At 47.6% G+C, this 21,834-nt stretch overlaps 1 protein-coding gene across 2 annotated transcripts in view; it reads left to right on the forward strand.

Annotated features, from left to right (window-relative positions):
- The first annotated feature begins 2,470 nt into the window (after window positions 1-2,470).
- Window positions 2,471-21,834, forward strand: part of GRIN2C (glutamate ionotropic receptor NMDA type subunit 2C) — an 87,845-nt gene continuing 68,481 nt past the window's right edge. The window contains exon 1 of one of the 2 annotated variants that reach the window (XM_083598079.1): window positions 2,471-3,937. The gene's annotated coding sequence lies outside the window, so the exon portion shown is untranslated. The remainder of the gene's footprint in view (window positions 3,938-21,834) is intronic. The other variant, XM_083598078.1, reaches the window with a different exon arrangement.

The raw sequence follows: 21,834 nt of genomic DNA on the forward strand, positions 1-21,834 counted from the left end.
TATCAGTTTGTGCACCAGTGGCACAAAAGAGGCTCACGAGTGGCACGTCATGCGTCAGGCATTTACAACGCTCTTAGAGAAGGTTATCAGATTGAATTGATCAGCCTGGGAATTTCTGAAATATTGTCCTGTCTGGGGCTGCACTTGCTCACTTGAACTTTATGCAAGTGTTGTGCAAGCCGTGTATAATTAGTCTCGGTGAGGCAAGACTTCGCTGTGGAGAACCTCCGTCTATAAATGAAGAAGCTCTATAGCTTCTTCTGCATCATGTGGCTGCTCTGTAATGATCAGCCAGCACAGGCTGATTGCTCAAGGACGAAGCACAGTATTGTTGCTGCTGGTGGTGGTTTTTTAAAGAGCCATTCTTTACCAGGTCCTGCGCTTATCTGGGAAGAGCTAACTTTTGGGTTTGTCCCTGCCTGCCCTCAGAACTGTAAGATTTATTAGCTGCTGCAAATGGACAATTCTTCCTAATCAAGATCTCATCTTCACCATCCTCATTTCAAAAGTAACTACGTACTTCCCACTTTCTACTTTTTTATAAAAAAAATTGCATATCAAAAGAATTTGAAATCCAGCATTAGAAAAGCAATCTTGATACGGTATGATGAACATTTCTCTCTCTGAAGTTTTGTACCCTGGTCTGTGACATTTTGGACATTTTGTGTTCAATTTAAGGTACTTTTAAAAATGGGTTTCCTTATTAAATTTCATATTTAAGCTAAAGAGCATGGCGGAGGTGGGAGTTCACCGGGTGATATTAAACAAAGTTTTGTGCAGAGTAGACACACTGAAATTAATGGACCGAAGTTTGCCATGTTCATTCATTTCAGTGGGTCTACTCTGAGTAAAGCTTCGTTGCATGCCAGCCATTGTGTTCCTCTCTCAAGCAAAATTGCTTGGGACTTCCATTGTAATTTACAGCCATGCCATGCAAATGGATAATTTTAGATTCTGGATGTTAATAAGGCAAAGTGTGGTGACTGACTCGGGTGGCAGAATCTTTATTTCCCCTTGTTCCTGACATAGTTCTTCACTCACCTCTTTTTCCCTGGGGGAAGGGGGGGTATGTGCCATTTTGTGGTTTGCTTCAGGTGCCAACACATCATTGGCTGGCCCTGTGGGGGCCATCCTACTTCTGCTGAATGGGGCCCTGGTCTGCCACCCCAGTGTCCCACGTACCACTGGCAATATAAGCTTAGCAGCTTGTGGAGGCCTGGGAGAAATGAATAGCTCAGATGTATGCTTGATAGTTGGTTAGTGTGTGGTGCTGATAATACCAAGGTTGCAGGTTTGATCCCTGTATGGGACTGCTGCATATTCCTGCATTGCAGGGGGTTGAAATAGATGGTCTTCAACGTCCCTCCCAACCCTACAATTCTATGATTTATGAACATAGGATGCCACGAACTCTACTGCCCCAGCTAAACAGACTGCTTCTCTGTAGTGGGGAAAACAATAGTCTCCTGACGAAGAGTCTCTGGCACAGAAAGCTCATCCTGCACATTTTTTCAGGTCCAAGCTGGTACATAATTGGCCATGTGGTTTTAGAAAAATCAAGAACAAGCTCGTCATCTTGCCCCAGTTTAATTATTTTACATGTCATAAGACCAGCCTCAGGAGTCTTCGTGTTGAGGCAACTGGCCTTCAGTTTTTTGATGTGTTGATTTAAACAATATCTGAGTGTTTTAGCTCACTTCCCACCAGTGTCTCACAAGATTTCACCTGCAAAGCCCACGAGGTGTAGAAACATAGCCCCCTCCCCAATAAAACAGAACAAAGGTGTGTATGGTTGGGATGGAGGAGGCTTGCTTACGTTCTGCCAGCCTGCAATGTGACCAGTCTTCTCAGTTGTGGTCACATCCATACCCAGACTGATTGAGAAGAGCTCTCTCTGCCAGGTACAACCTGCATCAGAGTTACAGGAATCAGCAAGAGGCCAGGTAACTTCCCCAAGAGCGTGTATATGGCTAAAGAGGCAAGAATTGTCCCTGGCCAGGCTGTTGCACCCTCAACCCTTAAATGAGAGATGGGGAAGCCATGGCTTTCCAAATGTCCCTGGGCTATCCAGTCCTACAATCCCAGACCTCACTGGCCATGCCAGCTGGGGCTGGTAGGAGTTGGAGTCTAACAAGGGTGGGTGGGCACCAACCTCTCGCACCCAATGCAGAGAGAGAGGCGGATGGAACCGTTTTACCTTTACCAAAAAGAAGAGCCCATGGCACTAGTCCTGAAGATGCGAATACTGCGACGTGTGTGGGGTGCATGCCATGCAAACAAGGCTTCATCAGAGTTGGTAAAGGGACCAAGTCGCCCTGCCTCCTCTCTTTCCTACTAACAAACTAATGGCAAAGCAACTCCGCTCGTTGCCCCCCTCCCCACGTTCCAAATTAAAAGCCTCCTGACCACGTGACCCTTAGCCCTGATGGGGTCCAGGCGACAGCTGGAGGCTCCTGACTCCGAAGGCTTCGGCGCTCTCCGCCTCCTCCTCCTCCTCCCTTTTGCGTAGGAGGGGCGGGGGCGGCTCCCCCTCCCTCCAGGCCCCTCCCCCGGCGCCCTGCTTAAGGGCCGGGGTCCGAGCGCCCTTAAAGGGACAGGCTGCGGAAGAGGACCTTGGTGGGACGCCAAGCTCTTGGCTAGGGAGCAGGGAAGAGCGTGGGCTCGAGGCGCGGCGGGTAGCAGAGCATGGCAGGAGCGGCGGGAAGAAGGAGGGGAGGTGGGCAGCCGAAGGGCACAGGCGAGCTCCTGCCGGCTGGAGCTTGGGGAGAAGAAGGGAGGCAGCGGCGGCTGAGCGTCGGGGGAGCGCGGGCGGTCCGCCGAGCACGGGAGGGCTCCTCCGGCCACTCCGCCGATTAGCTCGCAGGTGTGTTCCGCGCGGGGATCCGCCTGGCTTCTCCCGGTCCAACCTTGGGTGCGTGCTGGGTGCTTTGGAGCCTACGAGGCACCCTCTGCCTCTTCGGGCCGCCTATGGGCGCCGCACGTGGGGACACCTCGGTCTTCCGACGGCGCCGCTTCTTTAAAGGCGAGGTTGCCCTGCGCGTCCTTTCTGGGGAAGGGGGGCGATCGAGAGGCGGACCGAGGCCACCGGGCGAGCGGAGGCCAAGGCCACTCGCCCGCTTCCCGCCCCGAGCGCCCTCCCTCTCCCTAAACTGGGAGCGGTGCCCGCGCAGACGGAGCGAGGCAGCTTTAATCGGAGCCACCTGTCCCCCTCCTGGGACTCGCTGGCCCAGCGCCTAGGCGCCAAGTTGCAGGAGGGTTCAGGCCGGGTTAGAGGGGAGGGGAGGGGATGGCAGCCCGGCCGGCCCCGCGCGCACGGAAGGACATCTGCCCGATCTTTGTGCCAGCGCCCTGCGCAGCCTTGCTGCTGTCTAAGATCCTCTCCGCCGTCCCGCCCGCCTCCTCCTCCTCCTCCTCCTCCTCGGCCGCGGAGATGGAGAAGAGCCGCGGAGGGCGATGAAGCGGGCGGGAAGGAGGCACTTGCTGGCATCCCGGGCGCGCGGCCGTCTCGCCTCCTCCAAGGGCGACCCTCGACGGAGGGCAAGTCCTCCGCCTTGCTAGCCGCCGCCGCCGCCGCCTGCCCAAGTTGGATCTCGCCACCTCGCTCGCTCCAAAGCCGTCGGGATCCCTCGGTCCCGTCCACCCCCCCCCCCGTCCCCACTCCTTGCAAGGATACGCTGGTGACCCCCGCCAGGCAGCCACGGAGAGCCCTTCGCGCCACTCGTCTGGCTCCGTGGTGGCGACAGGGAAGGCGGGAGAGGACGCGCGGAAGAAGGAGCCGAGGGTCGCTTATGCCTCGCCCAGCCAGCCGTCAGAGGGTTGGCGAGCGGACAGGGGGGCCGACCCCCGACAGCACCCCCCTCTTCCCGAGACCGCGAGGAGCCCAGACGTGCCCCGGAGACCAGGGGATGCAGCCCTCCGCCGCCGCACTTGCCCTCTAGTAAGTAGCCCCGGTTTGTTTACTTCTCCCTCCGCCGCCGCAGCAGCAACAGCGGCGTCTGGCTAGTAAGTAACCCGAGAGGCGCCCATCCCGCTGCCACCTTGTCAATGTCACGCCTGGAGTTGTTCCTGGAGGGCTTTGCGCAGCGCCAAGTCCGTGGCGCTTTCCCCAAGTTCTGCACCCGCAAGGAAGAACTCGCCCTCCCTTTAAAAAACAACCCCCTTTCCTTGCTATCCCTCTCTCTCGCCTTCACTCTGAAAGCAGCTCCCATCCATCCACCCTCCGGGTCGTGTTGGGAATGTTTCCACGAAACACCAAGGTTGGCTTGGTTGGAAGGCAAGAGAGTTTGGTTGGTGTGTGTGTGTGTTTTGGCGCTCGCTTGTTCTCCCCTCCTAAATCGCCGAGTGTCGGTATTTTTACATCCCCCCCACCCCCCTTCCAGCACCTTGCGTAACATCGCATCAGGCAGGACACTTTGCATTTATTTTTGGTTAATCCATATGCGACCTTTTTAAGCTGCATTTTTTTTGCCTCGCTCCCTCCCTTCTTCCTTCTTGCGTGTCTGAGCCGGAGCCCGGCAGGGAGGGAGTCTTGTCCCGGTGACAAATGGTCCTCTCTCCCTCTTCCCCCCGCCCCCCCATGTTCCTCCTGGGCTTCTGGCATTTGTCTACAAACGATTAGGGTCCTAATTGGTATTGATAACGCTCTTCCTCCCTCCCGCCCCGTCTCCAACTGTTGCTGCGGGAGGAGCAAAGGGGAGAAAGGGGGAAATTACATAAGAATGCTATGAATAATACGGTTTCTACTAATAAGGCGGACATACATTAGAGCATCGGGGTCTTAGAGGAAAGGTAGCTGTTGGGAACGAAGTTTTTGTGTGTGTGTGTGTGTGTGTGTGTGTGTGTGGCGATTATTCATGCACATCCGGAAGTTTGGGGGGGAGAGAGAGGGAGACCTTTTGGGGGTAGAGGAACAAAAAGTCAGACAGGATAATGGGGCAGAGTGTGGCATGTCATAGAAGTACCTTCCTGAGGGGAAGAATTACATCACCATCATCTTCTCCCCTCCTCAAGTATCCTTGGAAGTGCTACAGAAGTAGATTCTCCTGAATCTCTCCCCCTGTTCCTTTTTCTCCTTCTGTTCTGTAATCTCAGTTTTCCACTTTGTCCTCTGTATATCAACAACGTGCACTATTCCCTGCTGCCAAGTTCTAACTAACTTTCCTCCCTTCCTTTAGTTATATTCTCTTAAACTTGGCCGTGAGGTTGTTTCCTGGAATGGGATCATTATAATGCAAGTGATCCTTCTAGCCCAGTTAAAAGACATCAGAATCTCAATTGTGGAGGAGGGAAACCTGTGCTTCACTCCATCCTCAAATTTAGGATTTTTAAAAGTTTGTAGCTTTGGTTAGTGCAGTGCGGTGGTTAGATTATGGGGCTAGGACCTGGGAGACCAGGGTTCAAATCACAACCCAGCCACGTTGGGCATCCTTGGGCCAGTCACTGTCTCTCAGCCTAACCTACTTAACAGGGTTGCTGTGAGGATAAAATAGAAAGGGGGGGTAACCCCCTTGAGCTTATTTTCAACACATAACAGTAGTAAATAAAATATAACTCTCACACAGATAACAGGTAGATTTAAATGTACGGATATTTTAAGGAATTTTCATCATCCACAAAATTAAGGGGAGTTAAAATAATTTCCACTGACAGTGGTGTGTGTTACCTGGAGATGTGTTGGGAGGAGAGGAAGGTGATAGTAAAGAGAGGTTTATAAATCAGGCCGTTTTGTTCACCATAACCACTTGCCATGACTTGATATGAGTGGCGAGAAAGAAACTGAATCTAAAATGAAATATTCTCCAGGTTGGTTGGATATATTTTTTAAATGGGTCGGGGAATCATACCATTAAAAAGAAAATAAAAGAAGAACAAATCATACCATCAATTAAAAAAATGAAATCTGAAACCTTAACATGGGGGGGGTGGTGGTGGAGCAGAGTTAAAATCTTATTTCGTATATTAAAGATGCATTAAAAGCTATGCAGAATCGGAATGTTTTCACCCGCAGCCTGAGTGCTGTCAGGGATGGGGTTAGTCTCACCGCCTTTGGAATTAGAAACTGGAAACTCTGCTCCTACTGGAGGTGAAGAGGGGGCACCCAGGAGGTTCTCTTCTGCAAGCTCCATGGATATACAAGGGAAAGATCTGTTCAGTTTCCATTCATTTCCACTGGAACTCTTTGCTGCTGTTCTTGGGGTTTTCCTTCTTCTCTTCCACCTTTCTCTGTGTACTCTTTAGCAATCCACAATGTGTCTGTGTGTTGGCAAATGCAGCACCAACAAAATTCACTGTTTATGGCAGCACCAACAAAATACGGCTGTGACAGGTTTGCCTATGTATATTATAAAACAATATGCTTGAAAGGTGTTCCCTACAAACGGAGCTTTGCATGCAAAATGTTGGGAGCTGTGATAAGGTAGATGTTCTTCCTCTTCTTCCTCCTCCTGGGAAAGAGAAATACGCAGCACTGGGTTTTGAGGGCTTTCTCAAGAAGCCATCAGCCTTCACTTTCCTTGAGCTCCACAGAGGTGAAAATGTTGCCCTTCCATTGCGTCCAATAGCAAAAAATCTCTCCGACTTCAGGACCAAGGCCCAAATCTGCTCCCACATTTCGTAAGGTGGCGGTGGGGACATAGGCCAAGATTTGCTTCCACCTGAATTTATTCCCTGCACCCACGGCCTCTGCCTTGTTTGAAGAGGGAATGTAGTAGCTCTGAAATGCCTTGGGGTTGACCACCCTCAGCATAGCAGCAGTGACTTCCCAATCCTTTCGGCTCATAATCTCCCTTTTAAATAATTTTCCTAAATAAGTACTTATGTGATGCTTATTTAGAGGGCTTTAGGAAATATGGATTAAAGAGGCTGTTTTTTCCTCCCTCTTTTTAATACATTTTTTAAAAGTACAGTCAGAGTAGGGGGTGGGGGTGGGACTCTGTAGCATGCAGGAAAACTGGACAAGCAGGCAGGGAAGCAGGATCAAACCATCACCAACTGGTCTTCCTGCTATGTATTTCCTGGGGAAAGAAGAGAGAAAGGCAGCATTGGTGGTGTTCTGTGTAGCCACAGCTTGAAACTGACAGAGGGAAAACACAGCACAGGAGTCTATACTTGCTTACAACTCTCATTCTTGAAAGATTTCCTTGGGTCTTTCTCGTTCCCTTGTAGTTTGGCAAGACTTGGATCACTTGACATACCAGTAAAAATAGGAAAAAAGGTATATTTGAATTTAGCACATTTGGAGCCTCTTGGTCCCTTTTCCATCCATTCTGTGCTCTGGGTTGAAACAGCATCATCGTGGAGAGTCATCTCTGAGACACAGGGGTGATTGGAACTGCTTGATTCCAGCTGTAGCCTGAGATGGGTGCATCAAGCCTAGATAGTTACTGACTTTATACATTTCCTCAGTAGTTCATCTTTGGGTTCTGTTTTGCCGCATTCCCTTCGCCCCACAACAGGGAGGAATATCTTACAATTCTGAATTGCTGGTCCTCTCTCAGCTCTTCATATCTGCTGTTCAAATTTACTGTCCACATTCTCGTGCCCTTGACATTACTGAAATGCTACTAAACATTTCAGGTCTCGGCCTTTGGAAGAGTTAAACAAACACAATTCTGTTTACGCTCACTAAGTGCCATCCTTGCAACAATCTCCAAATCACTTTAGCTCCAGACACTTGTGACTTCTTCAGCCTTTGTCACACTTTGCAGAGCTAGGCAGGGCTTTTTTCCAGCCAAGACTCAATTTTGGCACCTCTCAGTGGGCACCATTCCCATTATAAGAGAATAAGGGGGTGTTTATGGCAAGTTTCGGCACCTCCTTTTCTAGAAAAATAGCAGTCATCCTGTGTCAGTGGCGTGGTTCTGTCCCCAACAGAATGCTTCAGAGAAATTGCTCGTCTCGCAGCTCCTCTGTGAAATGGCTACGTTGCATGTAGGTTGTGTCAAGGGATCCCGATACAAATGCAGGGAGATGGACAAGTGAGTGGAAAGCTGGAGAAAGATCTAATTGGATTTATGGAAAGCAAACCAGTGAAACCTGATCACAACCACCCACCTGCAGCAATATTGTTGTGCTTGTGCTTCCTCTGTACAGTAGTACCTCAGGTTACAGACGCTTCAGGTTACAGAGTCTGCTAACCCAGAAATAGTACCTCGGGTTAAGAACTTTGCTTCAGGATGAGAACAGAAATTGCACAGCGGCAGCGGGAGGCCCCATTAGCTAAAGTGGTACCTCAGGTTAAGAACAGTTTCAGGTTAATAACAGACCTCCAGAACGAATTAAGTTCTTACCTGAAGTACCACTGTACAGTGGTACCTCAGGTTACAGACGCTTCAGGTTACATACGCTTCAGGTTACAGACTCCGCTAACCCAGAAATAGTACCTCGGGTTAAGAACTTGGCTTCAGGATGAGAACAGAAATCGTGCTCTGGCGGCGCGGCGGCAGCAGGAGGCCCCATTAGCTAAAGTGGTGCTTCAGGTTAAGAACGGTTTCAGGTTAAGAACGGACCTCCGGAATGAATTAAGTACTTAACCCGAGGTACCACTGTAGTTGAATATTGCACAGCTCCATGCAGGTAATTGTGACGGGACAATCTGGAAAAGATGTTGTGTCTATGTGGGCAAGTAGCTTTTTCACGGGTCTCGCAACTTCCTATTGCTGCTGCTGCTGTGCAATGCGTTGCAGCTGCCCATTGTTGTGTCAGTTAAACAGACCGGCACGCTAATGGAAATACCGTTTTTTACATGACCACCCCTTGGAAGATATTAATTCAGTTAATGACTTTTCTCTTTTGCAAACAGTGGAGGCTATCAGTGGGGGTAGTTTTTACTTGTTTTATGGTGTGTTTGTAAATTGCCTTGAGATGTGTGTAAAAGGCAATCGATAAATTAATAAATGATGATGATAGATAAGAATAACAGAAGCCTTAGCTGGCAGTATCTGCAGCTGTTCACAAGTACTGAATATACTTTCCCACAAGGTCCCTCTGCATTTGCTTGATCAGGGATATTAACAGATCAAAATGATTTTCACGTGAGAGAGGCGCTTCCCTCATGGAAGCTGCTTACATAATTCCTGTGAGTAGTTCATCAGCTGTGATGAATGCTTGGTGGCTATTTTGATACAGGTATGTTCTGCAGGAAGCCACAACTGACGGTGCAGTGGAATAGATGCATTGTCACATTCATATTTGACAAACTGGACATGGCACTCACAAAGTTTCCTAGGCAGAAGTGATCTCCATGTTAATACCTTTTTTCTGAATTGCCTTCGATCAGGAACCCCCAGCCTTTTGGGGCCTGGGAGACACATCTGAAATCAAAGAAACTGCCATGGGCACCTCAAAATACCCATTTTACAGAAGGAAAACTGACTACTGAAGACACAAATGCCAAACAACAGGCAAACGTCTATACCCCAAAAATAAAAAAGATAAAAAGCTGCCCCCAAAAAACACCCCCACCCCAAACAAACAAAATAAATATTTTCAAGTTAAAAATAAGGAGCAGTGGAAACCTTGGTGAACACCAAGGGATGTCTGAGGGCACAATGGTGCCTATGAGTGCCATGCTGGGGACTATGGTCTTAAATCTTTATGTCCCATTCTCTTGGTATCTCTGCCAAGAAAATGTGTGGCAGGTGGTTACTGGGGACAGGGCCTTTTCAATGGTGGCACCCTAGCTATGGAATGCTGTCCTCATAGAGGCTTGCCTGGCATTCACTTTGTGCTTTTTTGGGCACCAGGTGAAAACTTCTTTTTATTTCTTTCCCAGGCTTTTCAAATTTTAAAACCTGCTTGGAATATCTTCTGGTGTTGCTTGAGAGTAGTTCTCTACTAATTCTAATCTCAGCTGCTGGAGTTTTTATGCTTCAGCATTGTTGTTTTTTTATTAGATGTCTTACCTGCCCTTCACCACAAGTTCCCAGGGCAAGCTGCAACAGTGTAAAACAACAACATTGGAACCAGCTAAATTGCTAAAACAATTTACAATTAGAAGCATAGAGGGGTGCCCTAAAATACAGGTATATAGTGTGTCAAAGGCCAGGGCAGGAAATATTATTATTATTATTATTATTATTATTATTATTACTACTACTACTACTACTACTACTACTACTACTCCACCCACCTGGCTGGGTTTCTCCAGCCACTCTGGGCAGCTTACAGCATATCTGAAAACATCAAGCATTAAAAATCTTCTAAAAGATGTCTTCTAAAAGTTGTGTACTTCTTTATCTCCTTGACACCTAAAGGGAGGGCGTTCCACAGGGAGGGCGCCACTACCAAGAAGGTACATGTTTAGTATACAACTGAACTGTTTTGCCTTAGTGTGTCATCTCAACCAGGCATGAGGTCTGTCTCTGCCCCAGACAAGCCAATAATTATAACCAAGGTTTTGTTCACCATTTACAGCTTGTGGTCTGTCTGGAATGAGACAAACCTTGAGCCCAGGTTCAGATAACATTCAAAGCAAAACCATGGCTTTGCTTGCAGGAGTGCAGCAACAGCAGCAGGATCAGAGGAACAGCAAAATAGCCACAATCTCCTCTCCAGCAGCTTGTGCATTTGTGCTAAGCCATGGTTTGGCTTCACATCACTTGTCTGTGACTGAATATGTCGTTGGACCCTGACTCTTAAGCAAATAACATTTTCTTGGCAAAGATGACTTCTCAACAGAATAGAGGCTTCTTTCACCTGTCCAGTTGGAGGAAGTAAAACTTAAGAATATTATCCTTGGCTAACTAGACTGCCTTTTAAGCAGGCAACAATTCTTATTTCAGGGCAGGTCTGTGTATGGAGCAGAATGAAGTGGCAGAGTCCTGCAGTTTTAGAAGTGACTGTACCACTCCAGTTTGCATAGGGTGGTGGTGGGGGACATGACTGGATGCCCGCATTTAGAAAGGAAGAAAGCAAAAGCCCTCGCAAGTTACTTTGCTATTTAAAACTGCCCTAGGAATAAGCTGGGCTGTGTAAACTTGATTTTTAAATTTTATATGGTGGGAGGGGCGGGACATTCACAAATGTACTCTGAAACAGTGCAATCACTTATACCATCTTGTTCTGCTGTACTTGTTGATTGAGCCTCATTCACACAACAGCTGTGTGTGCCTGCCTCACATTTGTTTTCCTCCCCCGCCCCCTTGGAATGAAGAACTGAGATTGTATGATTGACTCGCCTGTGGCTGATTTGTGATTTGAGCCCAGGCTGCAGATCCCAAGCCAGCTGCTGCCTTTACGTGATGGGTTTTGGAAATGCTGAGGAAGATGGATGCCCTGTGAAGTTGCGGGGGGGGGGGGGGGGTTTGGAGTTATTTCCATGAGCTGGGCTAGCCATGAGGACCCAGCGGTATGGATGCAACACCGATCACAACTGCTTCTCTGTATTAACTGTATCAGTTAGGTTCCCCTTTGTGCTTCTAATCTTAGAATGACAGGAAGACCTAATATCCCTATTGTATAAGAATCTCTGTGTGAAACTTAAATGGGCTACCACCCCCTGTGCCCACATGAGTGGGAGAGAGGATTATTCCATGCAGCAGGAAAATGTCTCAGCCTTTTCTCACTCCTTACAGAATGCTGTGATGTCACAGCATTCCGTAAGGATTGGGGTGAGGGATGTGACGTTCTCTTGCATGAATTGGTCCTGAGTCTTTTCTCCCACTTATGTAAGTGTTTTCTTGAGGGGTAAGACACATCCTACAAGAGAGGATGAATCCTTTTTCAGTTCTACCTCTCTTTCAAATCAGAACCAGTGAAGGCAGTGAAGGTCCTGTGCGGGTGCCTGGAGGCGGTTGGAGGATGGATGGCGGCTAATGGATTGAGGTTGAATCCTGACAAGACAGAAGTACTGTTCTTGGGGGATAGGGGGCGGGCTGGTGTGGAGGACTCCCTGGTCCTGAATGGGGTAACTGGTCCCCTGAAGGACCAGGTGCGCAGCCTGGGAGTCATTCTGGACTCACAGCTGTCCATGGAGGTGCAGGTCAATTCTGTATCCAGGGCGGCTGTGTACCAGCTCCATCTGGTACACAGGCTAAGACCCTACCTGCCCGTGGACTGTCTCGCCAGAGTGGTGCATGCTCTAGTTATCTCCCGCTTGGACTACTGCAATGCGCTCTACGTGGGGGCTACCTTTGAAGGTGACCCGGAAACTACAATTAATCCAGAATGCAGCAGCTAGACTGGTGATGGGGCAGCCGCCGAGACCATATAACACCGGTCTTGGAAGACCTTCATTGGCTCCCAGTATGTTTCCGAGCACAATTCAAAGTGTTGCTGTTGACCTTTAAAGCCCCAAACAGCCTTGGCCCAGTATACCTGAAGGAGCGTCTCCACCCCCATCGTTCTGCCCGGATGCTGAGGTCCAATGCCGAGGGCCTTCTGGCGGTTCCCTCACTGCGAGAAGCAAAGCTACAGGGAACCAGGCAGAGGGCCTTCTCGGTAGTGTCACCTGCCCTGTGGAACCACCTCCCATCAGATGTCAAGGAAATAAACAATTACCTGACTTTTAGAAGACACCTGAAGGCAGCCCTGTTTAGGGAAGTTTTTACTGTGTGACATTTTAATGTATCTTTAATCTTTGTTGGAAACCACCCAGAGTGGCGGGGGAAACCCAGCCAGATGGGCGGGGTACAAATAATAAATAATTATAATATCATTATTATTGTTGGTATCTATCTGTCTCAAGAGACCATGGAGAGCACCTCCAGGGATGAAGTCAAATCGCTGCATTAGCACCAAAGTGACCTCCCCTAGGCACAAGCCTGGGCAGTGTGTATGGAGGTCCTGGGCTGCCCAGACAACAAGACCCTCCTCTTGGCCTCACTGATGTGATTCAAAGGAAAGCAGGGCAATATGCTTGGCACCAGCTTGGCTGCAGGAGTTGCCAGAAGAAGGCATACAAGACACCATCAACCATCTTAGGGACTCCCCTCTGGATTTGTGAAGGGTTTTACTCCTCAGCCCTTTCTACTCCCAAAGATATCCTGCAAGGCAGCAGAGGTTTAGGATCCTAGATGGGCTACCTTTCCAGGTTGATGAACCCCATCTGTCCCTCACTTCTCTCTACAGCACATTCAGAAACCTCCTTCTTGACTGTTGGGTCCAGTATTGGTCTCATCCGCTCAATCTGCCACATCTTCGCAAGTCCCTAACTCGCTGAGGATTTGAGACCCATTGGCTACCCTCACCTGGTTTAGCCGGTCAGTTGAAGCCATTTCCAGGGTGTGGCCACTGTCGTATACTGACAGCTTCTAGGAGCCACAGGTGAGAGCTGAGTACAGGGTGGGGTCCAAAGATGGACAAACCACCCAAGAAGGAGCACAACATGTCCCCCACTAGGAGTATTACACTTCCCCTAACACCCCCTACACTTTTGCAGTAGGGAGCCAGATTTGACTGGTGCTGTTGCGAGTTGGTTTGGGTTGGTTCGGTTTTGCCCAAACGACTGCAAAAAGAAATGTCCTCGTTTTGTCTGTTGTATGGACTAATCCAGCCTTAAAGGTGGGGCCAAAGTGAGTAAAGGATGATGATTTGACTAGGGTCTGGAGTTTAGGTATGCTTGTTTACTTACACTCAGTGAAAGAATTGTCGTCTCTCTGCTGGTATATCAAAGGGAGAAAAACAGAGAGGGGGGGGCTTGGTGCTTCTAGTGCTACTTTTGGTCCCATCTTTGTTCGAAAGGGGTTGTTGCTGATCGAAAGAAGTAGATCAGTTTGTGCCTTGCTACTAGTCAAGAGGACATAGGTGGCGCTGTGGGTTAAACCACAGAGCCTAGGGCTTGCCGATCAGAAGGTTGGCGGTTCAAATCCCCATGATGGGTTGAGCTCCTGTTGCTCGGTCCCAGCTCCTGCCAACCTAGCAGTTCGAAAACACGTCAAAGTGCAAGTAGACAAATAGGTACCGCTCCAGCGGGAAGGTAAACGGCGTTTCCGTGCACTGCTCTGGTTCGCCAGAAGCAGCTTAGTCATGCTGGCCACATGACCTGGAAGCTGTACGCCGGCTCCCTCGGCCAATAAAGCGAGATGAGCACCGCAACTCTAGAGTCGTCCGCGACTGGACCTAATGGTCAGGGGTCCCTTTACCCTTTACCTTTATTAGTCAAGAGGGTAAGCGGGTCCTGCAATGAGACATTGCAGTGTGGTACACACCTGTTCAGGGTGCCAGACCACTTGCTCCATTCCATTCCTCCCTCTCCCCCAGCTTTTCATTACTAAGAATCCTGTGGTCGCTGAGCATGTTCTGTTCTCAGTGGTCCATTGGGGAGATTTCTCTCCCCTTTATCTTCCCCTCAGTAGTGGCAGGGTGGAGTTTCAGAGCTGCCCTCTTCGCACTACCAGTGCTGCAGTTTACCTGGGATTAGGGTGGTGTGGTGGTGAGGTTGAGGCTGCACGGGTGCCCTGGTCTAGCCAAGTCTGTGTTCCTCCTGTCCATGTGCCCACACAATCCTGACCTTGCAGCCACCCTGCCCATCTCCATCTAGGTCAGCTTCATTGATGATGGCAGTGTCGGGAGGGAGGCTCCGCAGTGCAGCCCAGCCACACAAGCTGCTACTGCTTTCCCCTAAATGTATTTCATATTTCTCCAAACCCTGAGGGTTATCCCAGACATGCCGACACCTCTCTTCTGTTTCTCGGCAGTCCCATTTGGGCTGCATAGCTGATGGCGCTCGGCACTAGAGTTTGTTTTTTATGAGATTTATAAACCTGCCCATCACCAAATGGTCCCAGGACAGGGTGCATACATTATTAAAATCAAATTAAATGCAATCTAGGCAGAAACGTACCCGCCATCTAAAACATTAAACTTACTGCAAGTGATGGACAAAGTTTGCCTGCTTTTGCTTGGGATGTCCTTAAACCGTGGAGTGTTGTCAGAACTTCAGGACCTCCCCTGAACTGGCCCAACAGAGAACTTTTCCAGGGGTTTATTAGACCAGGTGAATGTTGTGATCTCCATTATCTGCTTCTCACTTATCTGAACTTATTGATTATTCCATAGTCTATGTTGTCCATGAGCTCCTTATAAGTGGTGTTGCTACAACACTTCAAACTTTTCATGTTCGCAAATTCTGGATGTCCTTCGGAATGTCTGGGTGTCAAGAGAACATTGTGCCAAGCAAGTGTTATTACCACACTTTCCAGTGCATTTCCCCATCACTTTCTTTATTGCCAAAAAGCCAGTTTAGGGCAGTGGGGTTTGTTACGCAAGAGCAGCAAATCAACTTTGAGTGTGCTTGTCTGGATTTTCTGCAATGTGATTGAATTCCCCTTGAGCCTAGCACCATCAGAACTAAAGAATTCAGAGCCCATCAATTTGTTTGGAGTTCCAAAAAACAACAACACAACAAGCTCAAAGTCCGGCTGCACAAACCAGGTTACTCTCCCCTTGCCAGCTTTCTTAATTTCAGGGGAAGTCACTTCATTGTTGCCACTGCTAAACATATGTGAATCAGAAATCCTAGCTGATCTACCTCAAATTACCCAGGGATCTACCACTAGATAATGATCTCCCTTCTGCCTACCCCTAGTCTACAGAACAGAAGATATACCGTATATATTGGTTAAGCAGTAATTCCTCTCCCTGTGGAATCTTGGGACTGGTAGTGTTCTGTAGGCGGGTAGTTAGAACGTCTAATGGAATTTTTGCACACTGTGAATCCCAGGATTCTTTGGGAGGGGGCAGCTATCACAGTTCAGCTATCAATGGGCAGTTCAGCTAATATACAGCCAATCTCTGTATGTAATGTAGATGTTGCCCGCAGGCTCGTGAAGGATGTCTCCCCAAGCTTTGCTTTTCATAATGCTCCTGAGGGGGAGAATTGGGGAAGGCACTTTCACAGATCAGGGGTGTCCCCTTTGAATAAGACAATGGGTGCTATTGAGATTCGGAGTGCCTGTGACATTGCGTTGCAAGCTCAAGGTGTTCCAACTGGGTGTGAATTGCATCCCAGTGCATTGTAGAGCCAGTGCTCTTGAATCAGAAAACAAGGCATCAACCCTTGTCTCAGAGGTGCCCTTTCCCCAGGTTCTGACCACTTGTTGTCAATCATGGCACTCTGGTGCTCTGCAAGCAGAGCTGAAGGGTTCTTCTGGCTGGATTTCCAAAGTCCCAGCAATGTACTGACCTCAATTTAATTCTGTATTTAGAAATGGAGATGGCATCCTCGTTCTCTTTATCCTGTCCTTGGCTGTTTTGTGTGTGTGTGTGTGTTGCAACTTGGCACTTAAGGAGATGCTACTGTTTAGCCCTGTAATAGTGTGTATTTTAGAGCTAGGTGAATTGATCTTTGCATTTGCCCTTAAGAAGTCGCCTCTTTTGTGTTTAATTTTTTGCAGGTTAAGGGGCTGCTGTGAGATACAGGGGACAGTGAGATGAGGAAAGAGGTGAACAATCTGGCCCCAGCCCAGCAAAGCACTCAAGTATGATTATTAACATTATGCTTGTGAATAATCCCATTGAAGTCTGTGCTTAGTTTAAGCACATGCGTAAGTGCTTTGCTGGATAGGAACCAGGGTGCGCTGTACCTTAGAGCAAGGTCAAAGAGTTACAGTGCACCTTTAGCGAATTTCACAAGGGTGACCCTTTTTGGTCTGTATGAACCAGTCATTTATTATTAGTATTTTATTTGAAGAATTTGATTTATAAAAAGGTAGAGTGACCAAAAAAAGAAAGAAAAAAGTGAGTGAGAATGATAAAAAAGGGGGGAAATACTCCGTTACATTTCCATACATTAGTATATAGATGTTTATAATCTTTTTATCCTAATACACACATAGTTATTGATAACCAAATATATTCTGTGTAAACTCATTCCAAATATCATTGTATTTATCCAAAGAGAGTCTGCATCTATAAGCTGCCCATTCATATGTTGCCAATAGTCATGTTGTCAAGTCATTGATTAAGGGGAATTGTATCTTTATGCTTCCAATTCATCTGTATCTGCCTCTTGGCCACCATTAGGACGTAAGGAATCCATTTTCATTTTTGGGCACACTGCAATATCGCAGCCCCCCCAAAACCAACTTTTTTTAGGGCGAGTTCTCAGCATGAAATTGTGCACTTAAAATGGCCACTGTACTCTTGCAGGGGGAAATGGGATGTTCCTGTTTTTCGGGACACTTGTGGTGTATGCACACACACACAAACGCCCGCCCGCCCCCATAGCTCAAATGACATTTCATGTATGATATGTTCAGGGGATCATAACATTACTTTTGTTGTTCATTTCTGGTTTTCAATCTATCTCTCTGGCTCTGGATCTTCATCTTAGCATTGAGTAGCGAACTTGATGTTATGAAAGAACCATGGAGTTTCCAACCTCCTTTTCACTGTCTAACATTAATATGCTCAAACCACCTTGCTCTGGTGAGCAACCTGGCTGCTGAATTCTGCACTAGCTGAAGTTTCTGAACCATCTTCAGAGGCAGCCCTATTCTTCTTCTTCTTCTTTGGTCATGACTCATAGTCGAGTAAGATTGTCTTCCATAAACATGGTTTTAACAATGAGTCGTAAGGGACTGTGGAGGCCAATTCTGGATCCACACATCCTTCCACAGTGGGGACATTGGTTTCCTGGCGGGAGTTGATCACGGTGTGGATTTGCCAAGCATGCCTCCCTCTTAGCACATTTCTCCCTTGCTTCCTGAGTTGCGTCCTGAGTGTCTTCAAAGCCCATGACACCTTTGGTAAAGGCTGTTCTCCAGTCGGAGCACTTGCAGGCAAGCGTTTCCCAGTTGTTGGTGTTTATACTACATATTTAAAAAATTTCCCTTGAAACAATCTTTAAACCTCTTTTGCTGAACACCAGCATTAGGCTTCCCATTTTTAAGTTTAGAATAGAGTAGTTGCTTTGGAAGACAATAATCAGGCATCCACACAACATGACCAGTCCAATGAAGTTGATGTTGAAGAATCATTGCTTCGACACTGGTGATCTTTGCTTCTTCCAGTACAATGGTATTAGTTTGCCTGTCTTCCCAAGTGATGTTTACAATTTTTCGGAGACACCGTTGATAGAATCTTTCGAGGAGTTGGAGATGGCATTTATAAGTGGTCCATGTTTCACAAGCATACAGTAAGGTTGGTAGTACAATAGCTTTGTAAACAAGCATTTTGGTTTCCCTGCGAATGTCCCAGACCTCAAACACTCTGCACTTCAATCGGGAGAAAACCACAAAAGACCAAAGTCTGTCCCTGCTTCTGTGATACTTGAACGTTGGCTCTTCTTCTGTTAAAGATTAAATCCTGGTATCAAGCAGGCTGGTTCTGGTGTGCATAACTCTTCTCACTAGACAGAGGTAGCCTTGAAGCTGAAGATGGAGCCACAAAGCAGCTGAAGCATGATGCAGGAGTTTCTGTAGTGTTAGTGGTGCATCAAATCTGATACAGAAGAAACTTATTAGCCTCTATGGGGAGAAAGTGCTGCCTACAGTGTGTTTAAATGTCCTTGAAGTGAAATTAAAATGGGCGAATCTTGGATTTAAGAGACTCTGGGCCTCTTTTTTTGGGTGTTTTTTTTAACTGGTCTCAGGTAGTTGATGCCATAATCACCATGAATTATTGATCACAGGGCTAAAAATACTTGGAAATTCACAGCAATGAATAGAAGAGCCTTTCCTACCAGCCTGGCCCAGCCCAGGCAGGGAGGCTGGAGTGTGTAAACTTGAGTATGTCATGTTACGATGCCTTCACAAATTTGATGCAGTCACAATAACCGCGAATGTCAGCTCTGAGAAGGTATCAGGTGTCTGTTTGTATTGGCTTCAATGCCTTCTCCATTTCCCCATGCTGAGGTTGAGGAGGATCGGGCAGGCACTAGGACCTAGGAACTACCTCCTAGCTTAAGACGCTTGAGAAACTGGCCCAGGATAGTAGCATCATTTAGGTCCCACCTTTTCTCCTTGCTGAGAGCCAAATATTTCACTGCCCCTTGCTTCTGTGATCCCAATACAACTATACGTCCCCATGGCAGGCCCCCTTTTGACCCATATGTGCTGAGGACATTGCATGTCTTATGCTCATGCAATGTGGCAAGAAATATGAAGCCTGCATTGTAATAGCACTGATACGCATCACATTTCCTGCTGGCAGAATGGGAGGTCTCTGTTCACAGAATCTGCATCCTCCCTTTTCTTAAGCTTGATGCTTCTAATTTGTTGTTGTTTAGTCATGGCCGACGCTTCGTGACCCCATGGACCAGAGCACGCCAGGCCCTCCTGTCTTCCACTGCCTCCCGCAGTTTGGTCAAACTCAAGCTGGTAGCTTCGAGAACACTATCCAACCATCTCGTCCTCTGTCGTCCCCTTCTCCTTGTGCCCTCCATCTTTCCCAACATCAGGGTATTTTCCAGGGAGTCTTCTCTTCTCATGAGGTGGCCAAAGTATTGGAGTCTCAGCTTCAGGATCTGTCCTTCCAGTGAGGACTCAGGGCTGATTTCCTTAAGAATGGAGAGGTTTGGTCTTCTTGCAGTCCATGGGACTCTCGATGCTTCTAATAACAAGGGGTTATGTACACAAGGGTAGCTGTGGCTGGAAGCCCTGCAACCCGCGCCAAGGGTAGGAACCGCCTGTAGCTGTTTGGTGCGCAAGCCTAGGCCATCAGGGCTGGCCCAAAACATTTTGCCGCCTGAGGCGTGAAGGACAAGATGGAGCTCCCCCTCCTCCATTCGTTGTACAAAGGCCAACCAGATGGACGGTTAACTCTTAATTCAATGTCCGTGTTGAGACAGCATCCTTTGCCACACCTGAGGGCAGCAAGTTAACATGGTGAACAGGGCAGCCACCTTACGTGGCTTAGTCCTGCAACAGAGGGGAATGTCTGGTGGTTCAGAAGGAATAGCTGGGGAGGAGGCAGCTGCTATTGCCACCAAAGCCCTCAGTGGCCTCACTCTGCATCTGAAAGGGTGTGAAGGAGGGTGGCACATCAAACAGGCTACAGTTTACTGCAATTCTAATTCCTGTTCCTAGTGAATTAATAAGGACCTTGATGTACTACTGAATTGTCCTGGCTGTTTTCTCCTTTGGGTTCCCCACTTAGGCCTTAAAAGCCTATCCTCTTTTCTTTCTTTTTTTTCCTGTGCAAAAAATGCATACTTGATGCATACTTGAGTACTGAGCCTTTTATTATCAAATTTTCATTAAAAGTTTTCTGCGTAAAATACAGGAAAACTCAAACTAATCTAAAGGGGTGGGGGTGGGGAATGAAAGAGCAGAAGTAAAGAGAAAAGAATAGAAAGGAGAGGGGGAGGGACGTTAAAAAGAATACAGAGCCCTCTGTCAACAATACATTTTAACTTTTATTCTATGTCATGAGGGTGGACCCTCCCAGCTCTCACCTGGGATCCTCACCGTCTTCTGCCTAATCTCCCACCTTGAAATATCTTCTTTTTAAAAGCCTATCTTCAATGCTAGGCCATCCATGTTGTTTTCCTTTTAGGAAGCAGCCTTATATCAGGTTTAAGACTCTTTGGCCATCTGGCCCAATATTGTCTCATCTGACCTACAGGACCTCTCTTAGGATCTCAGACAATGAGGCCTACCTGCTATCTCACCTAATCCTCCTAACTAGAGATACCAGCAACTGAACTGGGTGTCTTCTGCATCCAACACATGTGGTCTACCACCGAGTTATGGCCCTTCCTTGGTGTCAAGTATGAAGGTGGGGGAGACCTACCTGAAATGCTTAAAGGTGCTCTTATTTTCTATTTGCCTGGCTGGTTCCTAAAAAATCATAATGAGGGGAGGGAACAAAAGAGGCGAAGTTGGCCTTACATTAGGGTTGTCCATCTCTTTGCTTTACCTTGGACATTTAACAGCAGCCAGACTGAGGACACCATTTAGGGAGAAGGAGGTTGGGGGCAGACACTTCTGGTCTTCAGCCTGCATGTGATAATTCCTCAGGAATATCCATGTCTCTTGTCACGAAGTATTCTAATTGATTTTCATCACAATTTATTAAAGCCAAAAGGAGTGAAAGGAAAGGAGGAAGTGCGGAAAAGAAAGAAAAGCCCATCAGCTCACATTCGCAATGCAATAACCATCAGTTCATCTGTCTTAGTTTACACATAAAGCTCGATCTATGTCATCCAAATGTCCAGATAGGTATCCAAGTGAAGTTAGCCTTTATAAAAAGTGGTTTGAAATGCAGCAAGGGCATTGAGGTCTTCTGATAGCAGGCATTTAGCCTTCCAGGTTTGAAGTAGAAATCTCTTAGCGGCCCATAATGGTTCTCATCACCCTTTTTCATTGTTATGAAGTATACAAGTAACAAAAACAAATGCTCTTTGAAAGATTCCAGATATAGGCTCCAAGAGCAGATCTTCAAACCTTGCTCTGCAGTTTGCGCCACCAACCTAAAAATCTACCTGCCCCCCCCCAGCACATGCATTTAAAAGAGTCTGAAGCAGCCCCCCTCCGCCTGACATGCAGAAATGAAGGAGCTGAAACATTCCCCCCATCATTTTGTCTCTGTGCCAGGGGAAGTTGATACAGTGGTACCTTGGGTTAAGAACTTAATTCGTTCTGGAGGTCTGTTCCTAACCTGAAACTGTGCTTAACCTGAGGTGCCACTGTGCTGCCACCGTGCGATTTCTGTTTTCATCCTGAAGCAAAGTTCTTAACCCGAGGTACTATTTCTGGGTGAGCGGAGTCTGTAACCTGAAGCGTCTGTAACCCGAGGTACCACTGTATTTGTTTGGAATGCATGTTTTACATGCATTATATTCAGTGCTTTTTTTCAGGGGGTACACTCAAGGGTACACAGTAATGGCACCTCTTTTTCATTGTTAAAAAGTGTGGCACTTACTGTAACAACTTCGTGGTATCTGCACCTATT

The sequence above is a fragment of the Podarcis filfolensis genome (genome assembly GCF_964270895.1).
Source record: "Podarcis filfolensis genome assembly, chromosome: 2".
NCBI classification, from domain to species: Eukaryota; Metazoa; Chordata; class Lepidosauria; order Squamata; family Lacertidae; genus Podarcis; species Podarcis filfolensis.